This window comes from Callithrix jacchus, chromosome 12 (assembly GCF_049354715.1).
Source record: "Callithrix jacchus isolate 240 chromosome 12, calJac240_pri, whole genome shotgun sequence".
In the NCBI taxonomy this organism is placed as follows: domain Eukaryota; kingdom Metazoa; phylum Chordata; class Mammalia; order Primates; family Cebidae; genus Callithrix; species Callithrix jacchus.
In genome coordinates, this window is record NC_133513.1 from 42,624,805 (window position 1) to 42,638,001 (window position 13,197).

Genomic DNA, 13,197 nt, shown 5'->3' on the forward strand with positions numbered 1-13,197 from the left:
AAGAACTGGGATTCAAACCCAGGAAGACTGGCCCCATACGGCTCCCAAGCCTATACCTAGTACAGAAACAGGCTTAACATTAAATTCAGAATTTCCCATCTCGTTTGGTTATGGAACCTTATTATCTTTCAGTATTTATACAGGGATTAGTCAGTTGTCCATGGCACGGACCCTAGGAAGTGCTGCGTGAGTCAGCCTACGCTAGTGACTGTAGTCTCTTAAACAGCGTTGTTTTATATTAGAACTAGTTTTTTCTAACTTGGTTCTCTGTTGATAATACTTCAGTGTTTTATTTATTTATTTATTATTCTATTTGAGAGCCTGGTATTTTGACTTCAAGGCATTTTATATTTCCTTTCACAATGACCTTACCAGGAATCAAAGATATTGTCACCACCACACATTACAATTGATGTACTAAAACAGTTTATAATCCAAACAACTATTTGACTTTCCTTTCTGTATTCTAAGATTATCTTATTGTAAATTGTTTTTTAAATTTAGAGACAGGGTCTTGCTATGTTGTCTAGGCCAGTCTCAAACTCCTGAGTAACTGAAAATATAGGCATGTGTCATCTCAACCAGTTTATTGTAAAATTTTAATGTTTAGAGATCTTGGAGATAATCTGTCTTTTATTTTTAACATTATTTAGGTTTGCAGGTAAAGAAAATGACAGCTATGTAGTGCTGTAGAAATTATAATAATTTGTACCCAAGCTTGAATGTTGGTTCTGCTTCTTTACTATAGCTGTGACCTAAGAAAAGCTACTTCATTTCCTGAAACTTGTTTCTTCTCTAAAAAGAGGAGGATAATATCTTGCAGGGTGGCTGTGAGAATTAAATAAGATAATTCATACGGTTTCTGGCACATGGAAAGTTCTCAATGTTAATTACCCATTTTTTTTCCACTTAAGGAAATAGTCTCAATTCTATACCATGAATGAATTTTGAAAATAGTTGGAAAGGAAACCACAATTTTAAATGTGAACTATCTCAGTCTTATGCTGATATCAGCTACATTTCTGGTAAAGTGATGGTGTCATGATACACATTTTATGGGAGTTAAAACAAGTTTCTTTCCAGCTTTCCAACTGACATAATAAGCAAAACCTGACTAGGCAAACATAGACCTATTTATTGGCTCACTTATTATTAATGTTAAACTAGCTTTGGTGCTGACTTCTCCTGTTCTTGTTTTAAAATTTCACTGTTGCCATTTAAAATCTGACAGATCTTCAGAAGCTTCATAGAATGCTTAATGGTTTAAATCATCTCTAGAACATGTGAAGTATCTTTTCCCAGGTGTTTTTCTCCATCTGTCAGTATGTTCAAAGTCATGTACATAGGACTGAATTGCTTATTTTTCACATTTACTACTGGATGCTTGTTTGATTTTCATGGCAATCAACTTTTGGAGTTTATGGGCAGTACTTAACACATATAACCTAAGCATAGACATTTAAGGCTGTTGAAAGAAAAATCTGCAGGGATTTTTCAGTTTCATAACAGGAACTCCCTAAGCAAAGAGAAAATAGGTTGGTTTGAGCTGTATGTGATGAGATTTCTAATATTCTATTCTAAATGCCTCTTATACCCCCCAATAAGTGCTAGTTAATATGTATTAATGAGCTGAATTTGATTTCCAGTTCCAACTCTGTCTCTTGCAACTTCTGTAACCTTGAAGGTTTCTCTAAATTTTAGTTTCTTCACATGAAAAAGAGTTCATCAATATTTTCCTCCCAAGGTTGCTGTAACAGCAAGCATTGAGGTGTATAATATAGTCAGCACAGCGTGTGGCTCATAGTAGGGACACAGCCATTGCTTGTTTCTCCCAGACAGCTCACTGCATTTTTCAGTAACATTCTTTTCAAGTACCTTCTTCTTTCTCATTCCTTAACATTTAGAAGCTGTACTTAGGAGAGAATATTAATGTTTGCCAAGTAATCTGAAAAAATTTTTTTGTAGCCCACACTTAGAGTGTTTTAGCAAAAAATGATTTTATGTATGGCATACCTTGGTCTGAATCCTGGCTTTTTAATTTTAATTTTTAATTTTTTGAGACAGCGTCTTGCTCTGTAGCCCATACTGGAATTCAGTGGTGTGATCTCTGCTTACTACAACCTCTGCCTCCTAGGCTCAGGTGATTCTCCCACCTCAGCCACCTGAGTAGCTGGGACTACAAGTGTGCTTCACCACGCCTGGCTAATTTTTCTATTTTTAGTAGAGACAGAGTTTTGCCATGTTGCTGAGGCTGGTCTCAAACTCCTGGGCTTAAACGATCCACGAACCTTGGCCTCCCAGTGTTGGGATTACAGGTATGAGCTACGGAGCCTGGCCTGAACCTGGATTTTTAATGTATTAATGTTGTGACCTTAGGCAAGTTACTTAACCTATCCGTTAAGTATTAGGCTAAAGTGAGTAATGATATGTATGAAACATCTAGTTCATTGTCTGGTTTGTATAGGCCCAAAATAAATGTTCATTGTCTGGTTTGTATAGGCCCCAAAATCAGTGTTATTATTTTAGATGGAAACTCTTATTTAATTTAATAATTTGTGTAATTCATGGCTTTTGAGAGCCTACTCTACTCAAACCCCATTAAGAGCAGGCAGAAACATTGTGAATGAATGTTGGACATATTATTATTGCAAGTGACTGAATTTGGCCTTGCCTAGCATCAGGTTCAGCAAAAGTGGTATTTTCTTCCTTTCTTTCTTTTTCTTCCCCCCTCCCTCTTCCCCCTTTTACCTTTCCTTCTTCCTCCTTCCCCCTTCCCTCTTCCCTCTTCCCTCTTCCTTCTTCCTTCTTCCCTCTTTCCTCTCTCCCCTTCCCCTCTCCTTTCCCTTTCCTTGTTTCGCTCTGTCACCTAGACTGGAGTGCAATGGTATGATCTCAGCTCACTGCAGCCTCTGCTCTTGGGTTCAGACGATTCTCCCACCTCAGCCTCCTGAGTAGCTGGGATCATAGGCGTGTGTCACCATGCTTGGTTAATTATTGTATTTTTAGTAGAGCAGTGTTTTGCCATATTGGCCAGGCTGGTCTTGAACTCCTGACCTCCAGGATCTGCCCGTCTTGGTCTCCCAAAGTTCTGGGATTACACGCATGAGCCACCTGGCCAAAAGTGGTATTTGCTGTTGCATTTGAGGTAGAAGAAATTAATGGGTTTATTATAGCATTTGGCGGGGTTTTTTTTTTCCCCCACTGTTGCCTTTCTCCATAGACTGTCAAAACAAAGGGCTGTATTCATGAACACTACAAGAGAGATTCACAATTCCTGAGTGCCACAGCAGACCAAGGTACAGTTTGTCATCTAAAAAGTTTTTCATCTTTTGCTGATCTTGTTTATTAGAAATAAATATGTTACTCTCCTGTATTAAAATCTAACACAATATTGGCAAGCCAAATTTAATCAAATATTCTGCCCATTTTAAAATTCACTTCTTAGCTTGTCCATACTGCCTTTTGTTGTTGTTATTTGATTTTGTTTTGTTGTATGTGTTTAGCAGCCTGAAGCTATCGTTTTTACTTTCTGTTCATAGTGGTAAGAGGAAAGGAGGGATGAGGAAGGGGCCTTACTGGCCCAATCAGAAACAGAAACTAAGAACCCATGACTGTATTCTCTCCCTTGGACATCCAACACTATATAAACTGATTCCTTCCCTGGCAGACTAAACATTGGAAAGCTGATGCAGAGTTTTATGATAATTCCTAATAAATGAAAAGCTTAAGGATTGATATTACAGAAAAAGGTTTCATTTTGAAATGTTTATATTTTACTTAACTTACTAAGTTAACAACATAATCAACATTTATTTTAGAAGGTGACTTTCTTCGATGAGATGTCAGTGTCTACTTTCTGTTATGTAGTGTTATTTAGTGTTTCTTTTTTCTTTTTTTTCCAAGTCAGGGTATCACTCTATCACTCAGGCTGGAGTACAGTGTCGTGATCTTGGATCACTGCTACCCCTGCTACCCAGGTTCAAGTGATTTTTCCACCTCAGCCTCCAGGGTAGCTGGAACTACAGGCGTGTGCCACCATGCCTGGCTAATTTTTACATTTTTAGTAGAGACAGGGTTTTACCATGTTGGCCAGGCTGGGGTACAATTTCTTTTATTGATTGAGATCTATTTTTATGCAGCATAAAAGTCTCAGTTACATTAAGTGCATTCATATTATTATGCAACCATCACCATTATCTAGTTCCAGAACTTTGCTATCACCCTAATATAGCTTGAATATATGTCCCCACCAAATCTCATGTTGAATTGTAATTCCCAGTGTTTGAGGTGGGGTCTGGTGGGAGATGTTTGGGTCATGGGCACGGATCCCTCATGGCATGGTGTCCTCCAGTTTTGAGTGAGTTCTCATGATATCTTTACTCCATCCACCTACTCCTCCTAAAACTTTGACATATGCTTGGAATTGAAAGTATTTACTTTGGTTTGAGGATAGTTGCCTAAGTGACATACAGGGTTCCTGCTTTGCTCTTCCTCAGTGAGTTTCCTATTTTATTACATAGTTTACTAATACAGAGGACTTGAGTTTTGTTATTTTCATGGAAAATATTACTGAATCAAAATTTAACTAGAGATGTGTAGTTCAGGGGGAGTGGTTTTATAATATGAATCTTGGATTTGAAATGGACTTAAATGAATAAAAATTGTTTCATTAATTATAATGTCTGCAATAATGCATGTTTTTGTGAATAAAAATTGATACAAGTTTAAGGTGACAGTAGATGTAACTAATTGTATTTACAACTTATTGGATATAAAATAATAATTTTCAAAAATATTATACAATGACCTCACATACAGTGAGCTCATTTAATATATGTAAGGCTGGACATAGTGGCTCATGGCTGTAATCCCAGCACTTTGGGAGGCTGAGGCAGGTGATTGCTTGAGCCCAGGGGTTCAAGACCAGCCTGGGAAACATGATGAGACCCTGTCTCTACGAAAAATACAAAAATAAGCTGGGCATGGTGATGCACAACTTTGGTCCCAACTACTTGGGAGGCTGAGGCAGGAGGATCACTTAAGCCCAGGAGTTTGAGGCTGCAGTGAGCTGTGATTGCACCACTATACTCCAGCCTGGGTAACAGAATGAGACCCTATCTCAAAAAAAGAGAAAAAAGTCTACGTGGAAGACACTACATTAATTGTGTTAGGTGGTTTAAAGATGTTTGTCTCTCCACTGATGACACTATGTCTCTGCTGCTATCGCTCACTAGTGATTATCAGCTCAACCTCTTACATTTATTTTAACAAATATTTATAGAGCCTTTATGAATTCATTGTAGTTAAAAATTTTTTTTTTGAGAAAGAATCTTGCTCCATTGACTAGGCTGAGTGCAATGACACCACAACGTCAACCTCCTGGGCCCAATCGATCCTCCGGCTTCAGCCTCCTGAGTAGCTGAGACTGCAGGTGCATGCCACCATGCCCAGCTCATTTTTAATTTTTTTGTAGAGATAGGATCTCACTGTGTTGGCAGGCTGGTCTTGAACTCCTGGGTTCAGGTGATCCTCCTGCTTCGGCCTCCCACAGTGTTAGAATTACTGTGTGAGCTACCATGTCTGTCCTATGAAGTCATTACAATGAAATTAAATTAATTGGTTTCATTGGCCATATTAAATTTCAAAGCAGAAGGGGTGCTTAAGAGAAATAATACCTTTGGAGTAATTTCTGATGCTAGATGAAACTTATATTTCATTTAAGGTGTCAGTCCATCTGAATTTTATGTTTGGAAGAAAAAATATGATTATTAATTATTCCTTAAAGCTTGAAGTGAACTCTGGCTCTCTAGGATAAATTAATCTTTATTCCTTTAGGGATATATTAAAGAGATCAAATTGTGTTTTCTTAGAGTAATGTAAAATTAAGGGACTCCTTTTTTTAGGTGAATTTCTTAGGTTTTAAGATAACAGTATCATTGTGGACATTGAATACATTCTGTACTAAATTCTGTAATTTTAACTTAAAATTCTCAGTAATTGGCTGGGCGTGATGGCTCATACCCGAAATCCTAGCACTATGGGAGGCTGAAGTGGGTAGATCACCTGAGGTCAGGGATTTGAGATGAGCCTGACCAACATGGTGAAACACCGTCCTTACTAAAAATACAAAAAAATTAGCCAGGCGTGGTGGCCGATGCCTGTAATCCTAGCTACTCGGGTGGCTGAGGCAGAAGAATCACTTGAACCCGAGAGGCGGAGGTTGAGTGAGCCAATAATGCACTGTTGCACTCCAGCCTGGACGACAAGAGTAAAACTCTGTCTCAAAAAATAAAACAACATACAAAATAAAAATAAAAATACAAAAATTAGCTAGGTATGGTGGCGGCGGGTGCCTGTAATCCCAGGTACTCAGGAGGCTGAGGCAGAAGAATTGCTTGAACCTGGGAGGTGGAGGTTGCAGTGAGCTGAGATCACACCACTGCACTCCAGCCTGGGCAACAAGAGCGAGACTCTGTCTCAGTAATAATAATAATATAATTATCAGTAATTTTTACAATTTTTTGATGCCTAAAGTAATTTCTGTTATTGTGTTGGATAACTTTGTAACTTCACTTTGGGAATATCTAAATATAGATAGCTGCATTTGAGCCAGAGGAATACTGGGGTTTTTTGTTGTTGCTTATTTTTGAGGCAGCCTCACTCTGTCACCCACGCTGGAGTGCATTGGCATCATCATGGCTCACTGCACCCTTGATCTCCTGGGCTCATGTGATCCTCCCATCCCAGCCTCCCAAGTAGTTGGGACTACAGGTGCATGCCACCATTCCTAGCTAATTTTTTTAATTTTTTGTAGAAATCGAGTTTTGCTATGTTGCCTAGGCTGGTTTTGAACTTCTAGGCTCAAGCAATGGTCCCACATTGGCATCCCAAAGTGCTGGATTACAGATATGAGCCACCACACCCAGCTGAGAAATTTCAGGTTTTGATCAAGATTTTTGTCTGAATATTGAGTCTTTTAATGATTTTTTTGAGTTTGTTGTTTTTGGCCATAGTATTAAGTTTGCAGTTGATAACCTTCTGTACTATCTAGAAGTAGTATAGAAACTGCAAATAAAGAAAAACAGATTAAAATGTTGATGGCTGCTATTTTTATTTAAGGTATTAGTAAAGGGAGCGAAGTCAGGGACATTTTGGAGGTCAAGTTTTATATTATGAAAACCCAACTTCATGATTTATATATACTTAGAAATAGTATGAGTGATGTATGACCAAAATATGATTTCTAGGAGGAATGATTGTTACATGCATGGAATATCTGTGTGCACTTTATTGTTCTTGGTGCTTATACTCTAGTCATCCTGCTAAGATAAAGGAAGACATTCTTTCAGTTGGAAATCATAATGTATTTCCCCATTGAAACAGTATGGTTTGAACAGTGCTATACATTCTTACTCATAATTCATTAAATGAATATTTTAAGCTCCTGACAGAAGGCAGGTACTGTGTTATATGCTGTTTGTGTTTACCAGAATACAAAGATGAAGAAAACAAAGTATTACACATTTCCTAATCTCACATTAAGTGCTATTTTTTTGCTAGCTGTGGGGAGCACAAAACAAGTGGTTGAAAATCATCTGACACAATTATATTTATTCCTTTCCTTTTCCATGGTTCTTAGGAATAAATTGTTCTACCCTATGGATTATATTGGCCTTTGTTTATTGCTTGGGATCTCAACTTTCTTTCTTTCTTTCTTTTTTTTTTTTTTTTTTAAGACGGGGTTTCACTCTTGTTACCCAGGATGGAGTGCAATGGCGCGATCTCGGCTCACTGCAACCTCCACCTCCTGGGTTCAGGCAATTCTCCTGCCTCAGCCTCCTGAGTAGCTGGGACTACAGGCATGCGCCACCATGCCTAGCTGATGTTTTTTGTATTTTTAGTAGAGACGGGGTTTCACCATGTTGACCAGGATGGTCTTGATCTCTTGACCTCGTGATCCACCCTCCTCGGCCTCCCAAAGTGCTAGGATAACAGGCGTGAGCCACCACGCCCGGCCTCAACTTTATTTCATAATTTTATTTCTTTGAGGAAACATTTCACAAGTTTTATAACAAAGTATAACTCAACTTTGAGAACATAATCTGTGCATAAGTTGGAGACTACCTATTGTGAAATGGAAAAATGCTTGTTCTAGCATTGCTGAGTTAATGTATAGCTGGTACAAAGTTTTCACTTTTAATTGCTAACTTGCCTAGTAAGAGTAAACAATTGATTATGGCAACTAAAAAGAGTAAGATAAAGCATGGTGACCTGAGTAGTTTTTTTTAGATACAGTCAGTTCACAAGTAGAACAATAATCTTTAGAAATAACTTTCACTAATTCTTTTTCCTGTTTCTCTTGGATATGGATCATCAGGCTGTTTTTTGTCCCTCTTACCTCACCCTGCTTTTCAGGTGGGAGGCTTATGTGAGAACATTAGAGGTCTTGAATGTTTAGGTAGACAAAGTAAGTGTTCAAATAAACTTTTCAACATCATTGTAACAGTGGAATTTTTTGATATGAAAAAAGATCTCAGTTATTAGAAAAAACACAATAAAGTGTAAACTGTATTAAAACTGACAGCCAGTATTGCTGTAAGTGCTTTATGTGCATTATCTCACTTAAGCTTCCCAACAGTGTAAGAGAGAAAAGCTGTGGTTATTACACCCATTTGACAGACCAGGGAGCAGAAGCACAGAAGCTCAGGGATTTCTGCCATCAGTGTCACACATTTGGCTAGAGTTGTGATGTTGGGCAAGTAATGTTTCTTATTTTCCCTCTAATTCATTTTTATTTTTTCTTGTTTATATAATTATTATTTTTTAATGAGATGGAGTCTCGCTCTGTCATCCAGGCTGGAGTGCAGTGGCACGATCTTGGCTCACTGCAACCTCTGCCTCCTGGGTTCAAGCCATTCTGCCTCAGCCTTCTGAGTAGCTGGGACTGCAGGTGCATGCCACCATGCCTGGCTATATTTTTTTCTTTTATAGGACACTTTTGTTAGATTTCGTTTCCAGGGGTTTGGTCTGTTTGCCAAGTTCGGTTTTATGTCCTTGGGAAATCCGTAGTACCTTATTTCCCATATTCCATAATTTTTAATGTTAATTTTCCCCCCCAAAGTTATGTAATGAGTCAAGTGGCTTTTCAGGGATTGTTAAAACAAGCAGTAGGCCAGGTGTGGTGGCTCATGCCTGTAATCCCAGCACTTTGGGTGTCTGAGGCAGGCAGATCACCTGAGGTCAGGAGTTTGAGACCAGCCTGGCCAACATGGTGAAACCCTGTCTCTACTAATAATATAAAAATCAGCTGGGTGTGGTGGTGCATGCCTGTAATCCCAGCTAGTCCAGAGGCTGAGTCAGGACAATTGCTTGAATCCAGGAGGTGGAGGTTGCAGTGAGCCGAGATCCAGCCACTGCACTCCAGCCTGGGTGACAGAGTAAGACTCTGTCTCCATCAATTGCTCTGTCAATTTCATCATCTTGAAGAAGTCCCTTCCAGAGCACAGTGCTCCAACATGGAGTAGGAATTCTCTTTTCTTTTCTCCTGCATTGGCACTTCTATTTCTTCTCCCCTGATATCTTCCTGTTTTATGGAAGGCAAATATTTGATACCTTGTGTTTTTTGAAAACACTATTTTCCTCTCATCCTTCATTAGTAGTTTCACTGTATGTAACACTGAGATTGATGATTTTGCTTCATTGTCTTCTAGCTTATGTTATGCCTGTTGAAAGTTCAAAATCATTCTGGAACCTTATTTATTGTTAGCTATTTCCCCCTTCTGGAAGCTCGTAGGATCCTCCCTTTGTTTTCATTCTTTTGAAATTAGTAAATAATATGCTTTAATATGGTTGTACTATATTTTAAACCATTATGCTCTGCACTCAGTGGGGGTTTTTTTGTTTTTTAATTTTTAAATTTATGTTTTTGTTTGTTTTTTGATACGGAGTCCCGCTCATGCTCGAGTGGAGTGCAGTGGCATGATCTCAGCTCACTGCAACTTCCCACTCCTGGGTTCAGGTGATTCTGGTACCCCAGGCTACCCAGTAGCATCATGACACCTAGCCAAGTTTTGTTTTTTTGTTTTGTGGGTTTTTGGTTTTTTTTTTTTTTTTTTTGACACAGAGTAACGCTCTTGTTGCCCAGGCTGGAGTACAGTGGCGCAATCTGGGCTCACTGCAGTCTCTGCCTCCTGGTTCAAGTGATTCTCATACCTCAGCCTCCCAAGTAGCTGAGATTACAGGTACACCATCACTACTGGCTGTTTGTTTTTGTATTTTTAATAGAGATGGAGTTTCACCATGTTGGCCAGGCTGGTCTCGTCCTCCTGACCTCAAATGATCCACCTGCCTTGGCCTCCCAAAGTGCTGGGATTACAGGCATGAGCCACCATGCCTGGCCTCACTCAGTGTTTTCAGTTAGGAAACTTACATTGTTGAGTTCTGGAACATTTTCTTGAATGATTTCACTGATTTTTTTCCCTTTCCTTTTTTTTTTCCCCATGGATTTCCCATTGTATAGATGCTGAATTATCTTGACTAAACCTCCAATTTTTTCTTTTTTCCTTTTCCCATCTATATGATTCTTTATTCTTTCTGATAAATTTTCCTAAGTTTAATTTCCAAGGGCTCTTTGTCAAAGTATTGATTTTTTTTTTCATGGATGACGTATCTACTCTTTTGAGACACGGTCTTGCTCTGTCGTGGCTCACTACAGCCTTGATTGCTCAGGTTCCAGCAGTCCTCCCGCCCTAGCCCTCCCAGTAGCTGGTACTACAGGCCTGTACCACCAAACCTAGCCAACTTTTTTTATTTTTAGTAGACGAGGTCTTGCTGTGTTGCCCAGACTGGTCACAAACTCCTAAGCATCAAGCAGTTCTCTTCCTTGGCCTCCTAAAATTTTGGGATTACAGTGGAGTATTTACTATACTCTTTCCATGGCCACTAATGGTAGGGTATATAAGGTATAAAGTTCTTTTTATTTATTTTTTAATTAACATCCAAAATTCCTGCTAATAAAATTCTCTTTAAATTTTGAGTTTTTTTCTTCCCACAGTTGTCCATGTTTCCTCCAAGTTCCTTTTCTATTTTTTGTTTCCTTTGTTTTCTTTTTGTGCTAGATGCTTTCCTCAGATGAGTGGTAATCCTTGGCTGTTTGCAGTTATGCCTCTAAAAGCTGATTGGAAGCTCTTAGTTCCTCGTTGGTACTTGTTGACTAGAGTTCACTATAGGGTGATTTAGCTGTGGCATTTGCTGGGGAGCCCTTCATGCCCTTCATGTCAGCTTCTGATTACTTTTCCCTTTTCTGAAAAGGAAGAGGGGTCTTTTAATTTCTTGTCTGGTGGGAGGACGTCCGTATGCCAGTTCTGTGGGAACTGAGTGAGGGAAGTAGGGCAGTGAGGATTTCAGTATTCAGTACGTATGTGTTTACTTAAGCCCTCTGTTTTCATTAAGCCTCCCACGCACCAATGTGCTTTGTGTCCCCCTGCTCTGAAATCCTCTTCAGAGAATAATCCTCTAGAATTTTGCCTTGGTGGGAGAAGCATAGTAACCTAACCATGTGGTATTTAGGAAGAGACTGAAAGATTGAGTAGTTTTCTAAGGAGCTTTCAGCCGGCCTTCTTAATTTAGTGCTCCCTCCATACCTGTTTCTACGGGCACTATCATTACCAGTTCTTGGGCCTTTTGAGGATTCTGTGGACTAAGGTTGGCTTTGGGCTTTCCATACTGCTGGTATCTTGGATCTGCGAAGTCGGTTACCAATGCATCTGCTTTCTAGCTTTTACATTTTATTTATACCTTAAAAGTACCTTATTAGGGCCAGGCGTGGTGGCTCAAGCTTGTAATCCCAGCACTTTGGGAGGTCGAGGCAGGTAGATTGCTTGAATCTGGGAGTTTGAGAGAAGCCTGGGCAACATGGCAAAACCCTGTCTCTACCATAGAAAAATTAACCCTGTTGTGATGATGCGTGCCTGTAGTCCCAGCTACTCGGGAGGCTGAGGCGGGAGGATGGCTTGAGCCTGAGAGGTGGAGGTTGCAGTGTACTGAGATCATATCACTGCACTCCATCCTGGATGACGGAGTGAGACCTCATCTCAAAAACAAAAACAAAAAACCCCAAAACCTTTATTAGTATTTTAGCACAGTTTGGGGAAGAAGTGAAGTTAAATATGTTTGTTCAACTTTCTGTTTACCCAGAACCTATTTCAGTTTTTTTAAAGCACCTTTTTATTGTGGTAAAGTATACATAAAATTTATTATTTAAAAGTATACAATTTAGTGGCATTAAGTACATTCAGTGTTTTACAGCCATCACTACTTTCTAGTTTTAGGACTTTTCTATCACACCAAAAAGAAAATCCATACTCATTAAGCAGTCACTCCCCATTCCCTCCGTCCCCCAGGCCCTGGCAGTCACGAATGTGCTTTTTGTTTCTATGGATTTGCCTGTTGTGTATATTTCATATAAATGAATTCATTCAGTATTTGGCCTTTTGTCACATGTTTTCACTTACCATAATATTTTTGTGGTTCATCTATAGTATAGCATAGATCAATGCTTTCTTCTTTTTTATGGCTGAATAATTTTCATTGTATGGATATGTCACATTTTATCTGTTCATCATTTGATGAACTTTCGAGTTGTTTCTACTTTTTTTGGCTTTTGTAAATAGTGCTGTTATGAACACTGATGTATAATTTTTTGATGTGCACATTTGCTTTACTTTTGAGTATATACCTAGGTGTGGAATTGCTAGATCATATATGGTAATTCTGTCTTTAACTTATTGAGGAACTGCCAAACGGTTTTCCTCAGTGACTGTACTATTTTATATTCCTATTAGCAATACACAAGTGTCTTCGTTTCTCCACATTTTTGCAAACACTTGTTTTTCCAGTTTTAAATTTTCATTTTAGCCATTCTAGTGGGTGTAAAATGGTATCTTTTTATTTTGATTTGCATTGTCCCAGTGACTAATGACACTGAGCCTCTTTTCTTTTCGTGTGCTTGCTGGCCATTCATGTATCTTCTTTGGAGAAATGTCTAAGTCCTTTGCCCATTTTAAATTGTGTTGTTTGTCTTTTTGTTGTAGAGTTATAAGAGTTCTTTATATATTATGGACCCTATTTAGGTATATGGTTTTCAAATCTCTTCCCTCTAGATGTTTTTTACATTTTTATTTTTGGTCTTTGAACTCA

The 13,197-nt window shown here is 38.8% G+C and overlaps 1 protein-coding gene across 6 annotated transcripts in view; it reads left to right on the forward strand.

Moving 5' to 3' along the window:
* The window catches only part of SHLD2 (shieldin complex subunit 2), a 105,466-nt gene that overhangs the window by 23,408 nt on the left and 68,861 nt on the right, over positions 1-13,197 (forward strand). For 2 of the 6 annotated variants that reach the window (XM_017978940.4, XM_078345380.1), the window contains exon 3: positions 3,221-3,296. The exons of the other annotated variants lie outside the window; for them this stretch is intronic. The gene's annotated coding sequence lies outside the window, so the exon portion shown is untranslated. The remainder of the gene's footprint in view (positions 1-3,220; positions 3,297-13,197) is intronic. 6 annotated transcript variants of the gene reach the window in all.